The 15,926-nt window shown below is 43.5% G+C and overlaps 1 protein-coding gene across 2 annotated transcripts in view; it reads right to left on the reverse strand.

The window, feature by feature from the left end:
* KLHL24 (kelch like family member 24) overlaps positions 1-9,501 on the reverse strand; it is a 51,904-nt gene extending 42,403 nt beyond the window's left edge. The window contains exon 1 of one of the 2 annotated variants that reach the window (XM_032764803.2): positions 9,345-9,501. The gene's annotated coding sequence lies outside the window, so the exon portion shown is untranslated. Of the gene's footprint in view, positions 1-9,036 lie in introns of both variants that reach the window. The other variant, XM_032764805.2, reaches the window with a different exon arrangement.
* Between the last annotated feature and the right edge of the window lie 6,425 nt (positions 9,502-15,926).

The following is a 15,926-nucleotide window of genomic DNA, read 5'->3' on the forward strand; positions in this document are numbered from 1 at the left end:
CCGTTTAACTCGATATTAATGACGACGTCGTGTGAACGGATACAGCGTTAAATCGGTATATCGGCCATTAAACCGATTTAAAGTCGCAGTGTAGACCTGGCCTGAGAAAGGAGATGACTAAAGGGAGAGAACATGATACAAGTCTATAAAATCATGAATAGTGTGCAGAAAGTGAGTAAGGAAATGTTATTTACTTCCTCACATAACACAAGAATCGGGGTCACCTGATGAAATTACTAGGCAGCAGGTTTATAACAAACAAAAAGGAAGGACTTCTACACACATCACACAGTCAACTTGTGGAATGGTGTGAACGTTAAAAGGATAACTAGGTTAAAAAAAATCAGGTAAGTTCATGGAGGGTCAATGGCTATTAGCCAAGATAGTCAGGGATACTACTCTGCAGTCTGAGTGTCCTTAAATCTCTGACTGCCAGAAGCTGGGACTGGATGACAGGGATGGATCACTTGCTAAATTGCCCTGTCTGTTCATTGCCTCTGAAGCATCTGGCACCAGCCACTGTCAGATGACAGGATACTGGGCTAAAAGGACCATAGGTCTGATTCAGTATGGTTATTCTTATGTTCTTATATTGAGGGCCTAACCCTGCCATGTTTACTCATGTTGACTAATTGTACAGTAAATTCAGGCTACTCAGCATGAGAAAGTGTGGCAGAATTGGGATTTACATCAGCAGTAAAAAAGGAAAGTGCAACTGTGAGAATATAACTATAACCCTAAAGGCCTGATTTTGATCTAACTGATGTAAATCGGAAGTAAATTCAATGAAGCTGTTGGAGTTATACCCAGGTAAAACCAGCATGTAAACAGAATCATGGCCTTAGTATATAGCATAACAGGGCAAAATTCTGTTCATCTTATTCCCATGACCAATCTTATTCACATAAGTAAAGAAAGCAGGATTTGGTTCTTATTAAACTGACAAATTTAAATTTTAGCATGCAACATACAGTGCAATTCATAATAGTTGTTAATTGCTTAATAAGGGTCATTGTGTTTTCAAGCCATATACCTAAACCAATAGTTCTCAAATTTCATTGCACGGCAATCCCCTTCTGACACACAAAATTACTACACAACCCCAGGAATGGGGACCGAAGCAACCCACTTTGGGGTCCCAAGCCACAGTTTGAGAACCTCTGACCTAAACTGTAAGATCCTTAAGGAAGGGAACATGTGTCTTCTATACTTTGTACAGGGATGAGGACAAAAGTCAGCAATCAATTAGTAAAATAATAATGTAATTAATAATAAAATACAGCTTCATAAAAGTGCATGATAATTTAAATAAATGCTCTCAAGAGCTACCAGTCTTCTTTCATTTCTTTAAAGTACCATGCACTTTTATGAAGCTTTAGTTTATTATTTATCACATTATTATTACTAACAAAGTATATCACACAAATGATACCAAAGGGGGAAAGAAATTAGGGAGAAAGGCAAATTACAACAAACCAATAGTAGAATTCACTGCTTTTAAACGTATTAGATTGCAATCCTTGTCCTGCTGAATTAAAAGGCTATATTTCCACTAACTGCAATGGGAACAGGAATTAGTTCCTAGAATTTATACGTACTGTTCTTTCCATTGCCTTGCGTATCAAATGTTATTCCACTCGCTGAGGTGGAGTACCAGCTGCGCTCTAGCCGTGGAGTCAGAGCGCTCGACATGCCTTGTCAGTGTGGATGCATCGTGAGTTAGAGCGCACTGGGCTGCTTTAATGTATTCTAACTCACAAGTATAGCCATGCCCTTAGATCGCCCTAGCTACATCATTCAGGGGTGAAAAATTCCCACATCTGAGTGCTGAAGTTAAGATGACCTAACCCCCGATTTTTAGGCAGGTAGGTCCACTGACCTAGCTATGCTGCTCAGAGAAGTGGACTAACTGCAGTGACAGTAAAAAAGCCCTTCCATCACTGTAGCGCCAGTAGTGTAGACATGGCTTAAGAGTGACCACACTATTCCTGAATATCTCCATGTGTACACAAACCCTAAGAGTTCAGTTTCAGGTTTTCTGCCACAAATTTAACTAAAGCTAAAGAAAGAGAAATGAAAAATCCTGCAAAGAGTAAAGTTTCTAAGCAACCCCTACATCTCTAAAATGACATAATATATAGAAGAAAAATAATGGCAAGACCTTGTGTAAATCTTTACCTACATGGAGAGTCACACATAACTGGACTACTTGTGAGAGTAAAGAAGACTTGCATGCGGAAGGTTTGGCGAGGCTGGTCCTTAAATCAGCACAAAGAAGGAATGTTCATTTATTGAGTCAGAAAGAACAATCCATTTTTTCTATTGACAAGCTTTGAGGTCACTTTAATATTTAGGCCCTGATCCTGCAATGAGCTATGTGTAGGCAAACCCCTGAGCCAGGCAGAGCTCACTGGAGAACCAAGATCATAAATTTTCACTGTTCCAGAACAGCAGTCTTTCATGTAACTTTTATAATTCTGTGTTATGAAGTGCACTATACATCAACTGTAAAACACTGCTTTGGTGTATAAGATTTGTGTAGTGAGTTAATTTTTTTTAAACCACATTTTTACTCATAATTTGGATACACTTAAAATTATATGAAAGGAAAAGTTTGACAGACGTGACATACCTTTTGTGCTTCTGTAATTAAAATTGGCAAGAAAGTTGCTCCCTAACATAATCTTAATTTCTTATATTGCACAAGGGGATCTAAATCCTTGAAAAACCCAGTTACTTCATAATAAAAAAAGTTTTAATTAAGCTGAGCCAAAGGTTAACTGAAAAAGGCAAAAAGCTGTTCCAACTTCTTTTTATCTGTTCATCTTTGGTATTCATATAGTACCAATCACTGTTGTAGCTGGCATTTTTCTCGTGGCCCTACCATTTTCTGTAAAAAATAAACACTGGAAATGTTTAGCCTTACAGTTGTGAAGAAAACTTTTGGAATGTAAACCACTGTGCTTCTCTTTTCCTGAGTTTGCAGACAACCTGAAACAATAGAGTGGAGAGATGTGAATTTCCCCATCCATCTAAACTCTTTGGGGCAGGGACCATCTCAAATAGCTCCCCCATAAGCTTCAATTTCATCACATTAGCACATGTTAAAGTCTATGCTGTCTAAGGGCTATGCAACACATGGCCTGATTTAGGAATAACTCCATGGGGTAGGCCTGATCTATACTACAAATTTATGCCAGCATAATTATATTAGCTAGGAGTGTAAAAAATCATAACCCTTAGCCAATATAGCTATGCTGGAAAAAAAACCAGTCCAGTGTAAACCCAATTATTCCAACCGAACAGTACTTCTGTCAGCCCAGCTAATGTTGTTAGGGGAGGTGGTATTAGGGTTAGTCTATACTAGAAACAGGTTGACTAGCTACATTCATCAGGGTTGTGAAAAATCCACACCTCAGAGATGTAGTTAAGACAACCTAAGCCTCACTGTAGACAGTGCTAGGTCAACAGAAGAATCTGTTTGTTGCTGTAGTAAGTGTCTATAGCTATACATACCCTCCCTAAATGGCATAAGCTACACCATATGAAGAATCTTTTGCAGGATAAACTGCATCTACACAGGGTTTTTTTTTGCCAGCATGTTGGCTAGAGGGATGATTTTTTCATATTCTAACTGACATAAGTTGTGTAGGCAAAACTTTGTAGTGTAGACTTGGCCCAAGTGTAGACAACCCCTAAGGCCAGGTCTACATTATAAAAGGTTTGCCAGATTGACCACTGAAGCCTGACCTGACCTTGGAAACCCTTGTTTAGGAGTTTCTGTATTGTTAATTCATATGTTAAAATAAACTAAGCTGCTTAAGAACAGCTGTTATAAAAGTAGGGGAAACACACTATAAATAATTCTTTCAAATAGGCTTTGCTATGAGCAGTAGACCTAGTGAGGCCTAGCAGTTTGCATAAACAGCTGACATAAGTTAGCCTGAGTGTTTGGTTTAGGTGATAAGGACTTTTGCAATATAGATTTTGTAATAAAAAAGTAAACTGCAAAAGAACAAAAACCAGGGGGATTTTTAGTATGTGTAATCATGAAGTTAACTGCACTGATGCATTAGAAATATTAGGAAATGTACTGAGGCACGTGGCTTGTGTCAACATTCAGAACCCCCGTTACGGTTTTCTGGATAGCCCTACATGAACTTTAGGCTGGAAAACAATCTAAATATGGTGCCTGGGTGTGTGGGTGCTCAAGGAAAAGGAGTATAAAAAAAGATGTATGCCCAACCTCTGGTGTGTGCATCGGGGTGATCAGATGGTGGAAGCTGGGAGCATTACATCCCACTTATAATGTTCTGCACTGACTCTTTCTTCTACTTTCACCAGTCTCTATTATATATTATATTGTGAGTATGTCAGCAGGGACTGCTTTATTCTTTATGTGTTTTCCGTGTATTAATGCTTACTAGGGCTGTCGACTGATCGCAGTTAACTCAAGCAATTAACTCGAAATTTGTATTAATCGTGATTAATCGCAGTTTTAATCACAGTGTTAAACAACATAACACCAATTGAAAATTATTAAGTATTTTGGATGTTTTTCTACATTTTCAAATATTTGATTTCAATTTGCAACACAGAATACAAAGTGTACCATGCTCCCTTTATATTTTTTACATCACCTGAAAATGAGAATAGGTGTTTGCATGGCACTGTGGTAGTCGGCATTGCTAGGTATTTATGTGCCAGATATGCTAAACATTAGTAAGCACCTTCATGCTTTGGCCACCATTCCAGAGGACATGGTTCCATGTCGATGACGCTTGTTAAAAAAATACTTTAAATTTGTAACTGAACTCCTTGGGGGAGAACTGTATGTCTCCTGCTCTGTTTTACCTGCATTCTGCCATAAATTTCATGTGATGGCAGTCTCGCATGATGACCCAGCACATGTTGTTCGATTTAAGAACACTTTCAATGCAGATTTGACAAAATGCAAAGATGGTACCAATGTGAGATTTCCAAAGATAGCTACAGCACTTGACACAAGGTTTAAGACTCTGAAGTGCCTTCCAAAATCTGAGAGGAATGAGGTGTGGAGCCTGCTTTCAGAAGTCTTAAAAGAGCAACACTCTGATGAGGAAACTACAGAACCCAAACCACCAAAAAAGAAAATCAACCTTTTGTTGGTGGCATCTGACTCAGATGATGAAAATGAACATGCGTCAGTCCACACTGCTTTGGATTGTTATTGAGCAGAACCCTTCATCAACATGGAAGCATGTATTCTGGAATGGTGGCTTTAGTATGAAGGGACATGTACATCTTTTCCACATCTGACCGATAAATATCTTTTGACACTGGCTACAACAGTGCCATGTGAACGACTGTTCTCACTTTCAAGTGACACTGTAAACAAGAAGTGGGCAGCATTATCTCTTGCAAATGTAAACAAACGTGTTTGTAGCGATCGGCTGAACAAGAAGTAGGACTGAGTGGACTTGTAGGATATAAGTTTTACATTGTTTTATTTTTGAGCGCAGATTTTTTTGTACATAATTCTACATTTGTAAGTTCAACTTTCCTGATAAAGAGATTGCAATCTCATAATAATTTCAAGTAGTCACCTGACTAAAGAACCTGTGATTAGTGATTTGTGTAATCCACACCCCAAATTAATGAAAGACTATGGTCAGTATATCTCTACTGGCAAACTCATTTAGTGTACATGCAGCTTGCCCTGCAAAAAATTGCTTTTGTCAGAATAGCTTATACTGGTTCCCTGAGCAAAATAAGACACATGGGCAAAAGCACTTTTACGCCAGTATAACTGCATCTACACTAGGGCTTTTGCCAGCATAGAAATGTCATAAGAAAAACATCATACCCTTACCAACATTGATACGATGGCAAAAGTTGCTAATATAAACCTGACCCGGAGCCTTGGCTTTACCAGGAAAACAGGTGTTTTTTAATCACATTACTAACACATGGTAAAAACAAACAAAATCCAAATCCATAGTCTGGCTTCACCGTACGAGTTTTGGAATGCGTACAGTACTAGGTGTTATTTAACCTCTTCTAACAACACACATTTAATCCTAGTCAAGACAAAGCTATGCATTTATATAGCACTGTCTTAGTGCAACAATCTTGGGCGGAGTTCTACTGTAATACAAATAAATAAATACCCATGTTTATGCTGAAGCCTAATAACTGCATTTTAATTCTCATTCTAATTATTTTAATGATTATTTTAACAAACATATCCAGTGAATGTGCTTTATTCCACATTGTTGGACATCATAAATCAAATACGGAAAAGACTGTTCATCTAGTCCATCCTTCTGATCAAAACAGGACTGTTCCCTAGAGCATATTCTCTAACTTTTGTTCAGTCTACTTTTAAAAAGTGATGTATAAAGGGGGGAAAGTGTTTCTTTTTTTGTTTGTTTCTGTGTGACATAAGAAAGGTCTAAAAAGTTTCAGGGATTTTTAAGATTTTTTTTCTGCTTGGTATTTTACACTAGAAATTCAAGTCTTGCACGGTCTTGAAATCTGTGACTGAAGAACTGATGTGCAGTACACTAAAACCACTCCTAATGCCTTAATTCAATGGGATTTCCTTATGTCACATTTAATTTAAATCAGTGGGAGTTTTGAGCATGTAACAATGGCAAGATTAGTTTTACACTTACGTTTATACACCTGTATATTTCTTTGTTAAAAAAAATCCCATAGAAACAAATAAATAGAAAAAAGATAATTGCACCATCAAGGCGGAAAAAAATAATGGACAAAAGCCAGGAAACTGAAGGCTGATATTGTCCTCAATTTACACTGTTGACTTTTTCCTGTTTACAGCCACTTCAATAAATGGCACAGCGTGGGTTACTGGCTTTTGTCTGATTGCATTACAGCCCTAACATTATTCAAATACAGATTTTGCATACGTTATAAATGTATGTCCTGAAACTTGTGTGCTATTACACCAGGAAGGATTCTATTTATACTTTGTGCCCTGAGGGCTAACTGCATATTAGCACAGTTATAATCCAAGAGTGTTTTAAAGCTGTTGTTCCCCACCCCCTCTCCCCATACACACAGGAGTGAAATAGTAAAAAATGCTACAAAAGGTTGCAACATAAAGGCTTACTGAGGTCAATGGGAGTTTTGCCTAAGCGAGTTGTGAGGCCCATATGACGATATTCCCAGGCTGAGGCAATGTACTCATAACGTGTTTACTCTATGTACCGTCAGTATGAATAGTACTACAAAAACAGAAGCCTGGTACCACTAGGGTGGCCAGATGTCCTGATTTTATAGGGACAGTCCCGATTTTGGGGTCTTTTTCTTATACAGGCTCCTATTTTGCCCCTATCCCAATTTTTCACACTTGCTGTCTGGTCACCCTAGGTACCACTCTTCCCAGTGCATGATTTACCAGACTCTAGATTATTTGCAAGAAACAATGTATGCTAAAGAGACACAATTGTGTTGCGGTGTCACTGTCAACTAAGTGACCTCTCTGTTTCTAATCTCTGTGATTTGGAATTATTTAGGATAATCAGTGTGGGATAGAAAGAACTTAACTGCTTTGAGAAGCACTGCCAAATATCTCACTTTAATACTCATTTAATCCCACTTTGAACTTGTCTATACTCAAAATTTAAAACACAACCCTTTTTAAATAGGCACAGTTGCTTAAGTTTTTAAAAAGGTTTAAATGGCAGTTCAGACCTAAAAAATGCATTTCAAAACTAGTTCAGACTAACATGAAATTCAGGATCTGTCTATACCGTGGAGATTCTGTTCTACAAAAGAGGGTCAAGGCACGTCTTCATTGGCAACCCTTTAACGTGGCTTGTGTAGTCGCGGCACAGCGCTGGTAGCTATTCCCCTCCTGGAGGTGGTTTTTTACAGCGGGGGAGAACTTTAACGCTGCTAGTGAAGACGGAGCCGAAATCCTCCACAACCAGTTGTTCCAGGTACAAAAAAAAAAAAAAAGCCATGTTTGCGGAGTTTCTACTATTTACAAGGAAATCGTTAACTGGCGGCCTGCTACCTGGAATCACAACCCAGACGCGCTTGCAGGGTCACAGGGGGAGACACAGCGGGGACAGCAGCCCCCGCCCCCACACTTGAGACGGTCTCCACACCTGGCACTTCCCGGCATAGCCCGCACTGCGCTGAGCCGGGTCGGTCCCTCTCGGGACCCGCGTTACACAATTACTCCAAGCGAGGGATGGAGACTGGACGACATCCCACTACAGCCTCGCTCGCCCGCCCGTCCCCTTCCGCCGGCGAACCAAGGGGATGAGGGGGCGGGGGGGAGAGACGCCTGAGACTGGCGCCAGAGAAGATAACCATCCCGACCTCCACCGGCCACTGCAAAGTGTGCGCATGCGTGTTACTACAACGGGCTCCCTCAAGACACCGCCAGCATTATAGGCTGCATTGTGTGCGCACGCGCGCGCCCTCCAGCTCACCTTCACCCGAGGCAGCCTTAGAGACAAGCTATCTCCCCGTCCGAATATTTCTGCCCAATCAGACCGAGGCAGCACCAAAATCCCGCCTCCTGCTCCCTTTTTATCCAATCGTCAGTACCCTTAATCCCCCCGCCCCCCCCACACCCTGTCGTTATTAAGAGGAGGAGGAGAACAAGGAAGGAAAGGTCCAAATTACTAAGTACTGAGGGGGGCAGCGACACCCCCTTCCCTGCGTTGTGGTTTGCCCCAGTCCACATACACCAAGGGGAGGGGAAGAAACAACGTTACTGCCCTCGCCGGGCCCGGAGGGGTTAATGTGATGGGGGACAGCGCCCCCGCGCCTCGGGATCGGCTCAACCACAACGAACTCGCCCACCGTTACCGGCCGCTGTCCCGCTGCCACCGTCACATCCAGCACAGGGGGGCCACCGGCACTGAGCCCGGTTCTCTGAGGCCGCGCGCCTGGGGCCAGGCCTGGCCGAGCCCCGCGCCCCCCTCAGCAAGCCCAGCCTGCGCCCCGTCCCCGCCAGGCTGGGGACCGCTCCGTACCTGGAGACCGGATGCTCCGGGAGGGGAACTTGACACCCACCTGTGGAGAAGCGGGGCGGGCGGGGAACGTTACTAGGCGCCCAGGGAACGGCAGGCTCAGCCTCCTGCTCCCTTGGCCATGAGCCGTGGGGCTAGGGGGCTGTTAAAGCAGCGGGCGGGTGAGGCTCTGTGGCCTGCCATGGGCAGCAGGTCAGACAAGATGAGCAGGATGGTCCCTGCCCCGGGCTGCTTTACACCCGTCCCCGCTGGCAGCAGGCAGCCTGGTGTGCTGTGACACTGCTCCTGGCCCCATCCCCTGGAGCCCCCCGCCGCTGTGATTCCTGACAGCCATACACAGACACCCGTTACCTCTCAGCCCTGCCTCCCGCAGATTCGCTGGTGCTGCGAACTAGGGCTGCTGCCTGTGCTCTTGCTCTGCCTTTTTTGTTTTAGGTCTGTCTCTCCAGCTCCAGCTCAACTCAAAACAAAGGAGACCCTGAGAAACATGTGACCTGCCAAAGCCAAAACACATGATGTCAGTGACACGCCAGCCAGTGGGAGCACAGCGGCAGAAGTACTTGGGAGATGTAGTTCAAAGAGACCACAGCGATGCAAACATCCTCGTCACGTCGTTTTTCTGCCCGCTTTAGTTCATGGTCAGAGTTGAAGTTGGTATTTTAAACCATTAGCAACTATCAAGGGCCACCTTCCAAAAATAATTGCACCACCCATCTAAAATATAGGTACACCCAGGCATTTGTTGGCGTGTATAATTTACACATGGATTTTGTGAATGGAATCAGAACTGAATAGCCTTAACTGCAGTGAAAATTAAGTCCTTAGCTATTACTTGAGGTAATGTTTTCAGAAGGCCACTTCCAAAAATGAGCCCACAATCTCTGTGAGTGCAACCATCAGTGATCACAAAAGTTCTGATTTGTGTCCTTGGGCCCTTTTTCATTTATTCCAATTTTTAACATCTGCAGGAGACAAGAGCTTCAGTAATTTGGCTTTTTCTGTCCGTTAAAAGGCAACTGACTGTTTAGGACATTATATATCGGGAAATGATAAATATGTGAAATTTTTAAACTAGATATCTTGTTCGATAGTCAATGTTTCAATACTGATTTTGTTGAAAGAAGAAAAAACTAGCAAAAAGGAAATTGGAAGCAGAACAGGCAAGAAGAAAATGAGAGGCTCAGTGAAAAATATTCTTCAACACTCACTAATATACAGTATAGCAGCCTTACAAATTATCATGTAATTTTAACTGCCTAAATCCAAAATCTACTCAACTCCCTTTATCAGAAGAGTATAATGAAAAAAACCAACAACTTATATTTTACTCCTCTTACCAAAAAAATGAACCTTCACCCTGAGTGAGTATAATTTTGCAATCTGACAGTACCATATCTTTCAAATTAAAGCACTGTTTTCTCTTCAGCTGTTGCATTTTGTATCTGGTGCTTCTGTGTCCCCCAAAATCTACTAATGTATTTTTGGGGCCTACCCAATATATATTAGGAAAGTACACAACTGACTAATGAATATGACAATGTCTTTGCAACACTCCTTTCATAAATAGGCCCCAAATTGGAAATAGTTAGAAAAGAAAAAATAGAGGATCCTTACTTCATCTACCCCAGCTACAATCTCCCCCAATTAATCTCTGTTCTCTAATATACATAGTGTTGTCAGTAGGTGCCATTTAATTGTGTTTAACACAAATGTCAGGATTTTTCCTACTTACTCACTTCAGGAAAAGCTGTAATTTTGGCAAGGTTGGCTCCAAGGACTGTATGAGAACAACACTGCTCTGATACCGCTGGATTTCTAAGGCACCTGAGTGCATAGCTAGTTCACTGCATGAGGAAAACAGGGGCCAAGATATCACTCAGACTCTCCCTCCTACTCTGAGATAGAGAGAAGAGGAAATAGTATAATTCCTGGTCATGTTTAGGTAGTAGTTTCTCTGCATGCCCAGCTCTTCACAATCTGCCATGTGCTAACCTGCTACCAGTGCTAGTGAACCAGTAACGGAGAAGGAGGCATCTGTACAAGGAAATTTAGACCTACGAACAGCTCTCTTCTCTGCAGGTTGAAGAAAGCAGTAATGAGTCAGGATGTTATAATAATTGGGCCTACAAATTTACTTTAATTATGAGCTCAACTGTAAAAGTATTTAAAAGTTCATGAAATGTCACAATAACCTACAATCATAAATGTTGATGGGGAAAGGTACAAAAAAGAGACAGAAAAACTGAATAAGTCTAAGCTGAAAGGCCTGCTGATCAGTTCAAAGACTTAAAATCATGCTTGATGCAAACAGAAGATGTGGAACCAGAAATCAGTGAACCAAAACTGGTGTGTCAGCAACAAGGCTTAATTGGTGGACAAAATAATGAGGGAATGGGCTATCCACCAATCATTCCCTTTTTGTGTTCTTAAACAAAGAGACTTGGGGGTGTGTGTGTGGGAAGTATAAGAAGAACAGACAGACTACTGGAGTGAGCTTCCCCATCATGGTTTCCATCCTCACTGTCTCCTGGGACCCTGGACCTTCATCATAATCCTGAGGGATGTTCTGACCAGGCCAAGCCAGAGGACAACAGCAGCCCTGGCAGCTCCAACTGAATCCCAACCACCACCTGAGATGAAATGGTATTAGACTTTAAAAACAGCAGTAACAAACAGATCCAGCTCATCTCAATTAACTTCTCTCTTCCCTGAAAGGACAGTTATTACCATATTTGACACCATCTAAGATACTGTCAAACAAGGATATTTTTTCCTTCTAAAAACTCTCTCTAGCTAAAAGAAAAGAGAATAAGAAATTTTATGAAAATTAAAGCCTTACTTAATACTTTATATTTCAACAGCTTTAACTCCTTTTACTTCTCCATATCTTTAATAAAAGGTTAAAAGGATTTTGAATGGTGTTTGAGCCATGATACAAAGCAGACTGAAGTCTCTGTATACCAAACCTTGTTTAACACTGTTTAATGTTGGACAGTGAAAAGATTATCTTAACATCTTTGGCCTATTTATTCCATCTAAATGAATACGACAGGGGAAAGCTTTTTTATTCAGCATGTGGGAATGGTGTGTGACAAGTAAGTAGTGTTAACCCTGCAACATTAACTATGTTGGTGAGGATGGTATAGGCTAGCTATACCTTGCAGCCAATTAGCAGGATCTTGGACCCTTATCTGATATCTATCACTAGGGGTTAGAAGGGAAAGATAGTGTGCTTCCCTATCCCGAGATGCAAATGGATAAAGAAGCGAGAAGAATAAAGTAAACAGATAACAGCTTTATTTCAACAAATAACTTAATAAGAGACTACAGTGAGATGTTTGATGGTTTGGGTCTAAAACCCAGGCCCACCCAAATAGGTACCTTGGCAATAAACAAATAAACCTAAAACAAAATACCCCAGATACTGCACTGTTTCTAGGTGTCGATAAGCAGTAGATGGTATGACACTGTTGTCACAGGTGACTGATGGACCCTGGGTCTCAACCACTTCTTAGTGGGAGATCAACAGGATCTGCTGATGCTGAAGAGAGGCCTGGCTCTGTGATCACCTGAGCGGTCAACAGGACCTCTGTACCTTTCTCTGAAACTGATGTGGAGTTCAGAGATTGGTAAACATAGTCACAGTTCTTAATGCTGATGTCTTCAGATGCTGATCTTCTGGTCCACATTGCTGCGTAAATACAACGGTACCATGGCTGCCTCTAGGCGGTGCATGCTGAGAGTTTATATAGGCACAAACACGCCAAAATTTTGAGGTAAAACTGGCAGCTCTCCTGCTGGAACCTGTTTGAACCAGTTCTATGCTGACTGTTGGCTGCCTTTCCCTCCAAAGTTGCAAAAGGGTACAAAACTTCAACAAGAAGCTAAACAAAGATGGAGTCAAGCTGTTGTTTGGCAGGCATGCCATTTTTAATTTTAGGCTCCATATCTAATACATTAAGCAAATGTAAAGGCATAAAGTATAACTTATTCAAAAGCACAAACAACTGATAATCTCTATTTCACATACAAAAACATGTTACAGTAGGGAGGGTATCTGGACTGTGGCAAGAGGGCTGGCTGACATCTTTCTCTTGCCCTGTTCTCCTGGGGAGAGAGAGAAGCAAAGTGGATTCTCCTTCTCAACAGGAATAAAAGGGGATTGAATTCAACCTGAATCACACACACAGCACCAGGGTCTGCCCTACCCGTATGCAAACTATGCAGCTGCATAGGCCAGTAGTGTAGCTAGGGAGGGAGCAGGGGGAGCGGCCGCTCCCCTGAGCACTCACTTGGTGTTTCCCAGCACGTCTGGGCCTTTGGTGGCACTCACTTCGGGCTCCACTGTGTGCCTCTTGCAGCGGCGGCTCCTGCTCTGCCCACCCTCACTTGTGGCAGCCGGATGACACTCCTCCCTGTGCCCGCTGGGGGGCGCCTGCTATCCTGCAGCTCCAGCCTAGGCTTCCCACAGGCAACTCCGGGTCTTCGGCGGCAATTCGGCAGTGGGTAATTCAGCACAGCAGGTTCTTCGGCAAGACGGGTTTTTTCTTTCTTTTTTTCTTTTTTTTCTTTGCTGCTTTGCAGAGAGTGGCACCTTTTTTTCTGTGTTCGCTCCCCCTGCTTTTAGAACCTGGCTTCGCCATTGCGTAGGGCACCAGGAAATTTGGGACACCCGACGCAGCTGCATGCTGCATCCAGCTCCAGTGGCCAGCCCAGTCCCCGATTGGCTGAGCTGGCCCCTCATGGGCTATGCACAACAGGGCCCAGGAAAGTTGCCTCTGCCCCTGCCCCACCCCTTCCCCTCAGCCCCTGTCCCTGCTCTGCCCCTACCCTACCTCTTCCCGCCCCTGCTCTGCCCCAGCCCTGCCACCACTCTGCCCCAGCCCCCCAAAACCCCATCCCCTAAGCTATGCATCCTGGGGGACTCCAACAGGGATTGGACCCACCCTCGCACTTACCTGGCGGCAGGTAGTGAAGTGACCTGGCCCCAACCTGCTCTGCTATGCCAGCTCTCAGCTGAGCCACCGGTGAGTGCTGGTGGGTGGTTCACCCCTCTTCCTCTAATCTGGGGAGAAGAGTGGAGCAGGCAGGGGCCAGGTCACTCCACTTCCCGCCTGACCCTTGCTGCCTTTCTGCACTGCTCCTGCCTCTCAAAGCCCTTGGGCGCAGCCCCGCTCGCCACACGGAGGCCTGGGACACCCCCGCCCTCTGCAGAGGCCTGGACGCCCCCTGCTGGGGGGCTGCATAAGGCACCACAATGTCTAGGGACAGCCCTGCATGGCAGATCAAGTGATGCTTCTCCCTAATTTCAGAAATCACAGGTCCCACAAGCAATGGGTTTGATGTGTGTCTGCTGTCTCGTGCACAATGAAGGAAGTGTTGCTGAGTGTAGGTAAGGCTATTGGCTGTGCTAATATAAAATCTGCCTCTTGAATGAGTAAATCTATAGTGATTTTCCTGGTCCAAGAGCAGTTTGTGAATAATTTAGAACAGAAGGGACTCTGGATCAAGGAGTCTTTTGGTCCAGTTTTCCTCTTGTTTCCTCCTGCTACTAAAGTAGCCTTTCCAGTGTCCACCCTTCCTCCCTTCCTTCACAGTGCCTCTAGTGTCTGATCTTTCCCATTATAGGAATGTAGTTTCTGCTGTCAGGATGGTTCCGTTGGGCTGCAAAAACCCAAATGGCAGGCATGGTATGTCATTCCGGTGCCAGGATTATGTGGTTCTAAGTAACCGTGAACAGCCCTTGAACCTGGTGTTAAAGGACCACACAGATGGGACAGATTATACTGTGTTTGCTACCTCTGCAAATATGATTTTTTTCCTGCATGGAGACCCTGGTCATTTGAGAGGTTCCTGCCCATTCACTGCTGGCTTGGGGGCCTCTGGTAAGAATATGGGATCCCAGGATAGTGGGGAGAGGGTTGGGACATCAAGGAACCAGCAGGAGACAGGGCCTGCATCTGTACCACCAGCTTCTATCCTCCCACTAGCCATATGTTGTCTGCTGTTGTCTAGGGAGCAGCCTCCTCAGAAGAAGCTTCTGTTGTGATCCCATCACTTGTGCTTGGAAAGAAGCAAGTCGTGGAGGTTGAGGAGCACCTCTCTGCAGAGCAAGCAGAGAGAGATTCTAGAGATAGGGGTGAAGAACACTCAGATAGGATGGATTTATATGGGACTGTTTCTAAAGGGGCTAAGACATTGGAGGCACATGGGATTCTGGAATTGGTTGAGGATGGAGCTGTGTGTCCTGAGAAGGAGGACAGCACTGTGCTGGGGGGTGGCTCCATGCCTAGAGTTCTCAGTGGTGTGCTGTCTTTCCCTTGGATGGTAAATCCTCAAGTCCACAATCCTGCATACTGCATTGATGACACTATGTCCCAGCCTGGGACTATGCTGTCTTCCACTCTTGGGAAAATAGATACGACAGCTGCTCCTACTTAATCTCTCTCCTTCGCAAATGAGAATGTTACAATAGTAGCTCAATGTTCTTCTGAGCTGGCAGAATCTGAGGGAGCTAGAAGAGATTGTTGATGATGTCACTGACTCTTCACTGGTTCCTGATGCTCCAGCCAGTCATCTATCTAGGAAGAATAGGTACAGTATGCAAGAGATTAGTGACTTTTTGGATAGCATTAAAGGAAAGTGGGGATTTGAGGTTGAGGCCTATTTCCCTGATGTCTCTAGCCTCTGTTTGCCAGAAGCTGGGAATGGGCAACAGGGGATGTATCACTTAATGATTACCTGTTCTGTTCATTCCCTCTGGGGAACCTGGCACTGGCCACTGTCAGAAGACAGAATACTGGGCTAGATGGACCTCTGGTCTGACCGAGTATGGCTATTCTTATATTCTTATGATTTACAGTGCTTTGTTCACTTAGCTGCCCTTGTCTTGAAAGATACCTCGGTTGATCGTAGGAAATGTTTCCTTCTCAA

Source organism: Chelonoidis abingdonii, chromosome 8, assembly GCF_003597395.2.
Source record: "Chelonoidis abingdonii isolate Lonesome George chromosome 8, CheloAbing_2.0, whole genome shotgun sequence".
In the NCBI taxonomy this organism is placed as follows: domain Eukaryota; kingdom Metazoa; phylum Chordata; order Testudines; family Testudinidae; genus Chelonoidis; species Chelonoidis abingdonii.